The sequence below is a fragment of the Sinohyriopsis cumingii genome, chromosome 5, assembly GCF_028554795.1.
Source record: "Sinohyriopsis cumingii isolate HCF-2022 chromosome 5, ASM2855479v2, whole genome shotgun sequence".
NCBI classification, from domain to species: domain Eukaryota; kingdom Metazoa; phylum Mollusca; class Bivalvia; order Unionida; family Unionidae; genus Sinohyriopsis; species Sinohyriopsis cumingii.
The window spans coordinates 79,063,431-79,074,005 of record NC_142965.1 but is presented as its reverse complement, the minus strand read 5'-3'; the positions used below and the strand labels follow the sequence as shown (position 1 = coordinate 79,074,005).

The window sequence follows — 10,575 nt, the reverse complement described above, 5'->3', positions numbered from 1 at the left end:
ATGATGTTTACTAATTATGGTATTGAATCTGGATGCCCATTACACTGTATACTAATTATGACACTGAATCTGGATGCACATTATACTGTATACTAATTATGACATTGAATCTGGATGCCCATTATACCGTATACTAATTATGACATTCAGTCTGTATGCCCATTATACTGTATACTGGGGCCCCGAGTGGCCGAGTGGTCTAAAGCGCTCTCCTTTACGGATCACTGCCATCTCACCTCTGTCTGCGTGGGTTCGAGTCTAGGATTCGGCCAATGTGGGTATGTGAGAAAGCTTGCCAGTAGCGTCTCGTGGGTCGGTGGTTCTTCCTGGGGGTTTCCCGGGTTCGTCCTCCACCATTAATACTGGCCGCCATACATAGCCTATCGTGTGCTGATAAATGGCGTTAAACCCCACAATAACAACAACAATAACAATACTGTATACTAAAAATGGTACTGAATCTGGATGCCCATTATACTGTATACTAATTATAGTACTTAATCTGGCTGCCCATTATACTGTATACTATGTGTAATCCATATTGAGAACCTCTGACATGGCTCATGTAATTCGGATTTGCAGAACTAAGAAAGTACATTTCGAGGAAATTCAGGATGTAAAACTTTAAGTATATTTTTTGGCAATTTTTATCACCAGCTAAAGAAGACAGTATATGCCTTGTCTCTTGTATGTTATTTGTAAGGACCATTCCTTGCCTCTGTTGTATAGCTAGCATAAATCCGAAACATTGTATCAATAAAGTTAACGCGAAATTTGCCAAAGCAGCTGCTATGTGGCAGTCCACGAAACATCTGCTTTACTTCATTCAGAAACAAATTTAAACAACCACAATATAAAGCGCCTTCCACGCGAGTGTACATTCTTTGTTTACAAATCAAAAGTGCTAGCGTATGTGTCCATTGTTTGTTTACAACAGATAGTAGTTCCTTTATGCACGTGAATGCAATATGTACATTTGCACGCAGTACCGTATCGGGTAATAGTGCACGATTCTGACAATGTAAAGTTAACGGAGAAAGAAATGAGCATATAATAATACTGTATACTAATCATGCCATTGAATCTGGACGTCCATTATACTATATGATATTAATGGCACTGAATCGGGATGACCATCATACCGTATACTAATTTTAAAATTGAATCTGGATGCCCATTATACTGTATCCTAATTATGATATTGAATCTGGATGCCCGTGATACTGTTATTAATATAGCATCGAATCTGAATGCCCATTATACTCTATACTAAGTATAGCACTGAATCTGGATGCCCATTATACTGTATACTAAGTATAACACTGAATATGGATGACCATTATACTGTATACTAAGTATAGCACTGAATATGGATGCCTATTATGCTGTATACTAAGTATAGCACTGAATATGGATGCCCATTATACTGTATACTAAGTATAGCACTGAATATGGATGCCTATTATGCTGTATACTAAGTATAGCACTGAATATGGATGCCCATTATACTGTATCATACTTATGGTATTGAATCTGGATGCCCATTATACTGTATACTAAGTATAGCACTGAATATGGATGCCCATTATACTGTATCATAATTATGGTATTGAATCTGGATGCCCATTATACTGTATACTAAGTAAGCACTGAATATGGATGCCCATTATACTGTATCATAGTTATGGTATTGAATCTGGATGCCCATTATACTGTATACTAAGTATAGCACTGAATATGGATGCCCATTATGCTGTATACTAAGTATAGCACTGAATATGGATGCCCATTATACGATGATATCCGACCTATGATTGCAATATAAATATACCTTGCAATACAATATACAACTGTCACTTTTGGCACAGGTGATACATGTTTTGAAGGTACTCTGGACTGACGCATTTGCAATATATACTTAATAACGTATCAAATTTACCGTAAAGAACTATGAAGATTTTCTTAAAACTTCAGTATGGATGAATCCTAACAAAGTTGGAAATTCTAGTGACATTTACATGCACTGGGTGAAAGGTAAATATTTTATGTAAACGATTTAGCAAATAAAAACAGTTTATGGTTTAATAAAGATGATTTTTGTAATAAGTTTGAAATAAATATCAACATCCTGGAGTTTGAAGGTATGCTCAGAGCCAATCCGATTTTATCCTAAAAAACTTCACTTAAAAATTATTCAATTTATATGGCCCTTTTTCACATCAAACTATAATTTTAAGAGAAAAAAGGGTTGTAAAAGTATACATCAAAAACTAAAGGTTATAACTTTCAGGCCAACATCAGTATTGAAATGGAAAAAAGAATATGAGTTTATAGATTGAAGTGACTGGAAGGAATACTTCTTATTGCCTTTGAAATTTTATTAAGAATCCTAAATTGTGATGGTTTCAAACTAAAACAATATGAAGAATTTTACTAACAAATACATTTTTGAATAAAATTGGAAAATTCCCTACAGGTATGTGCTTTTTGTGCAATGAGACTTTATTCCTCTTTCTAGGAACTCTTCCAACACTGAGTTATTACTTACTTGTTTTATGGAGTAAGTGTAATCATCTGCATAATTTTAAAGTTTCAAAACGAAAATGTGTTATTGATATAATAAACCAAAACAAAAGACATAAAGAGATCGATCTCCTTTTCTTGCAAATTAAACCATATCTCTATAAATGTAGATTTAACAACGAAACGCCAATCATGGCCCATTAAAAAAAATAAATGAAGTTTATTACATGTTAGAATAATATTATATTAATTGTATGGATTAAGTATGATGACAAATGGCAGCTATACAAACAGATCTTTAGATGATTTTACTATGTTTGCAAATCACAACTACAACTTCAAATAACCCAAGTGTTGAATTTTCAGTTACAAGAATTTTAAGATTGAATGCATTGAGCATTAAAATTATATCGCATTTAAGCCAGAAAAGTCTTTGTCAGGGGTCACGTCGACCTTTCTTCGTTCATCTCCCCCATGTCAGTGAAGACTTTAAAGGGACAGCATTCCGATCCTGTGAAATTGATTGGGGTATCTTAAGACGGTCCTTAGAAAGTAAACATTTGAGCTACCAACCCTAACCGCTTGGTAGGAACCTATGTCCATATTTTCAAAGGGAAAGTGTCACGCACTGTCATTCACTGATTCCGAGCTGTCTAAACCCGATGAAAGGAATTATTTCTTTGGGAAAAATTAGGGACCGCTGCCTACGATTGGGCAGAATAAATTCGGGCGTACACTTTAGAGCAATCAGACTTTAAAGTGACGTCCTTAGTCGAATTCTCTAGTCCGAACATTTCCTAGAAGAGGAAACTTAGTCTCGACTCCGGGGAGGCATAAAGAGATTAGTACTTTCCTCGTGAACAAGAAAGGGACCAGGTGGTCGTCTTGTGAAAAGAAAGACATGTTTAGTGCTAGGACGCACACATTCTGAAGGAGATCAGCTAAGGTACCAATTTTAGTTTCACGTAATATTCTATTATTTGATTGTTTGTTTTATGCAAATATGTTTGCTATGACTAGATTTCCAAATTATGTATCGTTTTTTCAATTCATGGAAATGTGTTGATGCTAGAGTTGTTATGCTATGTATTTTATTCAATTTCATGAAAAGTGTTGATGCTAGAATTGTGATGCAATTTACCTTTTAATTATACAGTAATTAGTTCATTGGTAGAATTGATTGCATGCGATTCAGCTGTTCATATGTGTAGGATTTCATCGGGTTATGTGAAATAACTTTCTTTGTTCGTTAGGACGATACAGATCATCGTGAGTTAACGATACTTACCTGATTATATCTGATTTTGTAATGATTGGATAATCCTGCAAGTTAAGGAATGACATGAGTTACATTTTGTGAATTTCATGCAATAGTAATCGAACATGTAGTAGCATATGTAAAGTAATACGGTAATTTAAGACTTGCCGCTGGAAAGCGAGGTCAATGTCCATTCGTACTAAGTCATAATTTACGCAGTGTGTGGATAGCAACATGCTCTGAATAACGTAAGTGAATCGTATGTACCTCAAGAGAGTGTGGTATGCAGAATTGAGGGGTAATTTTGTCCTTTAAGGAACAGCTTTCTGAGAGAAAGACGAGACACTCTGAAGTCAGAAGTCCAAGATGGAAGGACGATGTTAGAATAAAAGGACCAGGAAGTCCATGAAGGGGCAGAGCATAGAGCTTAGGAAGGATGAACTTGGATACGTTGATATACGGTCAGACAGGAAGGTGATGCAAATCGGTCGTGGACATTGCGCTCTTTTCACCTCTCGTTATGATGATGCAATAAATCCAAATTAGACACACCTGTTAAATTCTAATTATATAATCTAACTTTAATTGGAATTGCCGTTATTAATTTGTTCTGATTAAATTTGTTATTTTCTTGTCAAAAAGGGACTCGTATTGTTTAGTTTCTTCCCAGTATTCTCGCTCAGTTCTCTGTTGAAATTCCATTCTTCTTTCACTCCCGCCGGGCTATAATATCGAGGGAGGTCATCCTCTAGATAACGCCAGCCAAATCAAATTAACCACCCCTCTTACTAAGAGGGCGACGTTACACACACACACACACACACACACACACACACACACACACACACACACACACACATATATATATATATATATATATATATATATATATATATATATATATATATATATATATATATATATATATATATATATATATATATATATATATATATATAGTAATTTCAAAGATGTTAATTCATTAAATTGCTAGAGTACTACCTGTCTCCTAATCCAAGTATTTGCTTTAATTTTAGGAGATTGATAATAAGAGGAAATGATCATTTAAAATGAAAACAGAAAGTAAATAGTGTCAAATGAGTAAAAAATATAGTTACTGTTGTTATGTATATTTAATTTGCATTCTTTGTTAGTTGTTTAATTTATCATATGATGTGGATAACTGTAATTTTGACTTGACCTTGTGTTCATTTTTTACCTAACCTGAATAATTGATTTAGGTTGTATGAACATGTTTGTTTCAATCTGAGTCTATAACTTTGGAAATTCCCCATGACATGCAGACTCTAGCCTGTTGTTTAATATATTTTGTATTATAATGTTAGTAACAGACTTTTTATTTATTTAGAACCCTCCAGAATTAATTTTGTTTCACTAGTAACAGTTTGTTTTGTTTTGTTTCTTTTTTGAGAAAATGTTAATTGTTACATGAGGTCAAGTAGAGGACTATATAATCTTGTTTTTCTAGAAATCATTCACTCTTGCAATAACAATTGAAGCAGAAATCAGTATTATTTTTGTGTCCATTATTTCATTTGGGCTGGAATTTATTTATTCAAATATAAAGTGCTCAAAAATAACATTTTTGGAAATAGAGACTTAGATTTAGAGTGAAAATTCAAACAAGGATAAACTGCCTTATTGTGATCCAACAAATGACACATCACCACGACACATACTACCACAGGCTAATCAACACTTCTAGAAAACCTATTTTAGAATACCTCTCGAGTCTGTTCAGAACTTTAATCATTATGACTTGGGCTAGAAATTCTGGGATTATTTGAGATTAATTCGCAATGCCATAAGTTCTATTTACTTTTTCAATGTCTATTAAAGGGAAATAAACTGCTTATTGAATTTTACAAAACTTGTAGGTTTTCGCTCTTTTCTATTACTTAGTTTAAGACCATAGAGTCGTAATACTATATAAACTTGTAACGACTGAATGTTTAATTTAGTAGTAACATGCATGGGCAAATGTATGTATGTATGTATGTATGTATGTATGTATGTATGTATGTATGTATGTATGTATGTATGTATGTATTCAACACAATTTAATAGAAAAAAGACATCTCTAATACAACTACAATAACACAGTTCTAGTACTACTAACATAATACAGTTCTAATACAACTAACATAACACAGTTATATTAGAACTAACATAACACAATTATATTAGAACTAACATAACACAGTTCTAATACGGCTAACATTACACAGTTCTAGTACAACTAGCATAACACAATTCTAGTCTGATTAACATAACACAGTTCAAATACTACTAACATAACACAGCTCTAGTACGACTAATAACAAACTTTTAGTACGACTCAAGTAACCAAGTTCTAGTACGAATAACATAACACACTTCTAGTACGACTAACATAACAAAGTTCTAGTACGAATAACATCACACGGTTCTAGTACGAATAACATCACACGGTTCTAGTACGAATAACATCACACGGTTTTTGTACGAATAACATCACACGGTTCGTCTTTGCTATAAAATTAAATATTGGACTAATAAGGTGTATACTAAATCCATCATTAAATTTTGCATGACCTGCGGAAGTTGCTACTTACAACATATCTGTGTGGAGAACATAGCTGCACACTGTGTGACTAAGTACGCTGCATATCGAACATAAATCTTGGAGTTTTCTGTGTCATTACACCCGCTGGTAACCTTTACTTAGCAAATGTCGCACTTGCAGCTCATCATCTCGGTTAAATAGCGTTACATGTAGGATCAGTGGGAAGTTATCAGCCAGGACATCACAGAAAGAGTTTCTGACACTCGACATGCAACACAAACATGACGGATCAAGTCTCTATAAGCTTTCTTATGTTACGTGTTTAGACTCGAACAAACAGTTACAAAAGAAAGCGTGAAAACGATAAGCTTTGAAACATTTAACAAGTAATTTATTTTCCTTGAAAAACACTAAAAATGAAGAAAAAAATCAGAACTTACGGTTTTAAGAATCAAATCTAAAAATAATCCAACAAAGAATCCAAAATGGAAGGCGATGACGTATACTGTAGTCAGTATGGTGTTGGATAGTCTTCAGTTCTTTTTTATTCCACAGTCAATAATATTCCGGTGTTTGAATTTCAGAATAAAATTTAAATAAATGTCTTTGTCCAAGAATTCTGTATGAGCACTCATATTATTCAAGGAAAAAGAATTCATCTTTTATAATCCAAAGAATTCGAAAAATTAAAATGTAATTCCCAAACTGGTCACAAACACATACTTTCCAGTGAAAAAGCCCAAACTGAGAAATATCTTATAAACAAAGATTATGGAGTAACTTGAAAAAACGCAAAACAGATACCCGGATGAGGGTCATATGACCACATTCTAGAATGATTTAGAAAATATCTATAAGTCTAATGGCACGTAGCAAAGTACAGCCTTGATTTCACCACCACCATTAACACATAAAAAATGAATTTAAAAAAAACAAACAGAAGTTGGTTAACTTGATCACAAATCAAATCCAGGAACTAAGTCAAAAATAGAAACATTGTTTCTATTATTAGGTATTTATGAAAAGATTCAGGTCAAACTGAAGTTTCTGGAAAATATCAAATTCCTAATAAACATAATTACATTACACTGACATGGAATGAAATTAATAATAACAAATTTAAACTTCCAGACAAACATACAATTAAATTAAATCTAATATACGTAACAACTTCCTTACACAGAATACATGTATCGAGCTGTTCTTGAGGAACAGCAGCCCATAGTCTAGCAATATAGGTAATAACTGTCTTATTTTAGTTCACTGTCATACTGGGTTAGTTAGCAAGGGTTAATTTATCCAAGAAAATCTGTCAAAATCGGATACGTAGGACATTCGAACTCTCCAATGCCAGCAGGTTGCGACCTTACAGTTTGATTTTAATTTTATTTATCTGGAATTTCGAAGTGCTGCAAATAATCAGCCAGATAATGAAGCAATTACGACTTATTTAGTGTATCATATATATTTAAAAAATGACTCGTAACAACCTTGATTTGTATCTGCTCAAGATTAATGAAATAATGCATCGTTAAGAATTCGTTTTGTATGTACATCGTCCTGCATCAGATATTATCTGTGTTGAAACAACTTAGCATTCCAAGAACAATGTCTAATCTTTTGTGTGTGTTGAGAAGCATTGTAAATATTTGGTAAGACACCTCAGAATTGTATCCATAAAGTGAGATGACTTTGTGGAATATTACACCATAATTCACTACCGTAAAACATTGAAGGTAACATTACCTTTGTGATCACACTTGCAGCAACCAAACGGTTTAAACAGTTCGGCTTAATCCCAACAACACACCGACCGTGAAAAGAATTTGTCTTTTTCTTGAATGCTTCGATTAATGCGTCATGTGTAACTTTTGACTGAACCCCGTGTCCGAGAATGGTTGCAGAATCAACAACCGGCAAACATGGCAACCCATGATACCATTTCATACTGAAATAGTCATTGTATTGCGGACCAAAGATAACAGTGTATGACTTTGTAACACTGATCATAAACTTGGGTATCTAAAGCAAAACGCTCTTGCAAGAAGCCCATATACATATGTCTGTACGATGTGGGTATCCATCACGATAGGGCCATATACGTCTGTCCGTACGATGTGGGTATCGATTACAATAGGCCCATATAAGTCTGTCCGTACGATGTGGGCATGTAATGCAATAGGCCCATATCAATCTGTCTGTAAGATGTGGGTCCATATTGTAAAAAGCTCATATAAATCTGTCCGTACGATGTGGGTATCCATTACAATAGACCCATCTAAATCTGTCCGTACGATGTGGGTATCTATTACAATAGACCCATCTAAATCTGTCCGTACGATGTGGGTATATATTACGATAGGGCAATATAAATCTGTCCGTACCATGTGGTTATCTATTACAATAGGCCCATAAAAATTTGTACGATGTAGGCTTCAGTTGCAAGAGGCCCATATAAATCTGTCCGTTCGATGTGGGGATGTATTGGAATAGGCCCTTACAACTGGGTCACAGCAAATGTGTGTCACGAGGCCTGTATAAATGGGTCAGTACGATGACAAAGTAATGCTTAGCAATTTTCTAAGCACGAGGATCTCATGAAGCAGAGTATGTCACTGATTAGTTTCTAGGGTGTGTGTGTGTGTGTGTGTGTGTGATTTTGATTTTTAATTTAGCTTTAACAATTTGTTAGTCATATCGCTACGATGTCTGCAGTGTGGCAGTTTATAGTGATGTCTAGCACTGGGACATCATGCTGCAGACATGTAGCATGATGTCCCACCCAGCCACATTATCCTGACACCAGGCCGACCAGTCCTAACACTATTATCTTAATGCTGAGAGCCAAGCGAGGCAGCTGTTAGTACCATTTTTGTAAGTCTTTGGTATGACTCGGTCGGGGTCGAACCCACATCTCGTTCCGACCCATTTGTATGATCCATTAGACCATACATACTGACATAAGATAACTGATTTTCAATTAAATTGTAATAAATAACAGACATGTGAGAGTTAACTACAATTAGTAATCTAGGATTCAAGTTTTGTAAAGATTTTTATTGAAACGTACATTCATATTGCGGTTATAGGAAAAATATCTTCGTATAATGGGCATCCAAATTCAATATTACAATTCGCATACGGTGTATTGGGCATCCAGATTCAATATTATAATTAGTATACGGTGTATTAGGCATCCAGATTCAATAATATAATTAGTATACGGTGTAATGGGCATCCATAAGTACGATGTCTGTAGTGTGGCAGTTTATAGTGATGACTAGCACTGGGGCATCACGCCACAGGCATGTATCATGATGTCCTACCCAGTCACATTATCCTGACACCAGGTTGACCAGTCCTAACACTAACCTCTTAATGCTAAGCGCCAAGCGAGGCAGCTGTTAGTACCCTTTTTGTAAGTCTTTGGTATGACTCGGCCGGGGATGGAACCCACGACCTACGCATCCGAGGCGGACGCTCTAACCACTAGGTCACCGAAGGGGTTGTGCATTTGGGATGTGTGGGTATGTCAGTAAAAGTCTTCTGCTTCGAACTGTTTAAAACGCAAACTTTCCTCCATGTACACTTTGGACGTATCAGATTATTTGTTAATCTAACTAATCAGTACGTTTTGTTTACACATCTCTGTACGTGTTAATTTAGGCGCAACTTTATAGCTGTTAATTTAGGCGCAACTTTTTATCAATTTGTGTTGGACTATCTGTACGCCTGTGTGTGTCATCTCATATGTCTGCCATGTACATTCACAGTCGATGATACGTCATCCGTCGGAGTTATCCATGTAATATATCAGATCATATTCTAGCATATATGAAAATGTTCTTGCCAAAGGCAAACTATCAGGAAACAGCTATAAAATTACACAGTTCTGTATCTCCCGTGATAGCTCAGTTGGTAGAGCGGAGGACTGTAGAAATATAACAACGACATCCTTAGGTCACCGGTTCAAATCCGGTTCGCGGGATTATATATTTTTTTTTCTTTAAAAAAAATACTTTCAATTTTTTTGTATTTTCTTTTCTTATTGAAAGATGAACTACTCTACTTATGAATTAATATCGATCGTTTGTGCATGCTTGTGTCTATTTTTGCGTCATTTCTCATACTCATCTTGGAAGTCTGATGTAGAGACACTGTAAAATATAGTACTTTCATCTGATAAGTGAGCAAATGCAGATCCATTCCCTGTGTCTATGACCAGGAG

At 35.0% G+C, this 10,575-nt stretch overlaps 1 non-coding gene across 1 annotated transcript; it reads left to right on the top strand.

Moving 5' to 3' along the window:
* Positions 1 to 10,247: 10,247 nt before the first annotated feature.
* On the top strand, positions 10,248 to 10,335 carry Trnay-gua (transfer RNA tyrosine (anticodon GUA)). Its single transcript is given in 2 exon segments — positions 10,248 to 10,284; positions 10,300 to 10,335. It is a non-coding gene; the product is annotated as a tRNA-Tyr (tRNA).
* Positions 10,336 to 10,575: the final 240 nt, after the last annotated feature.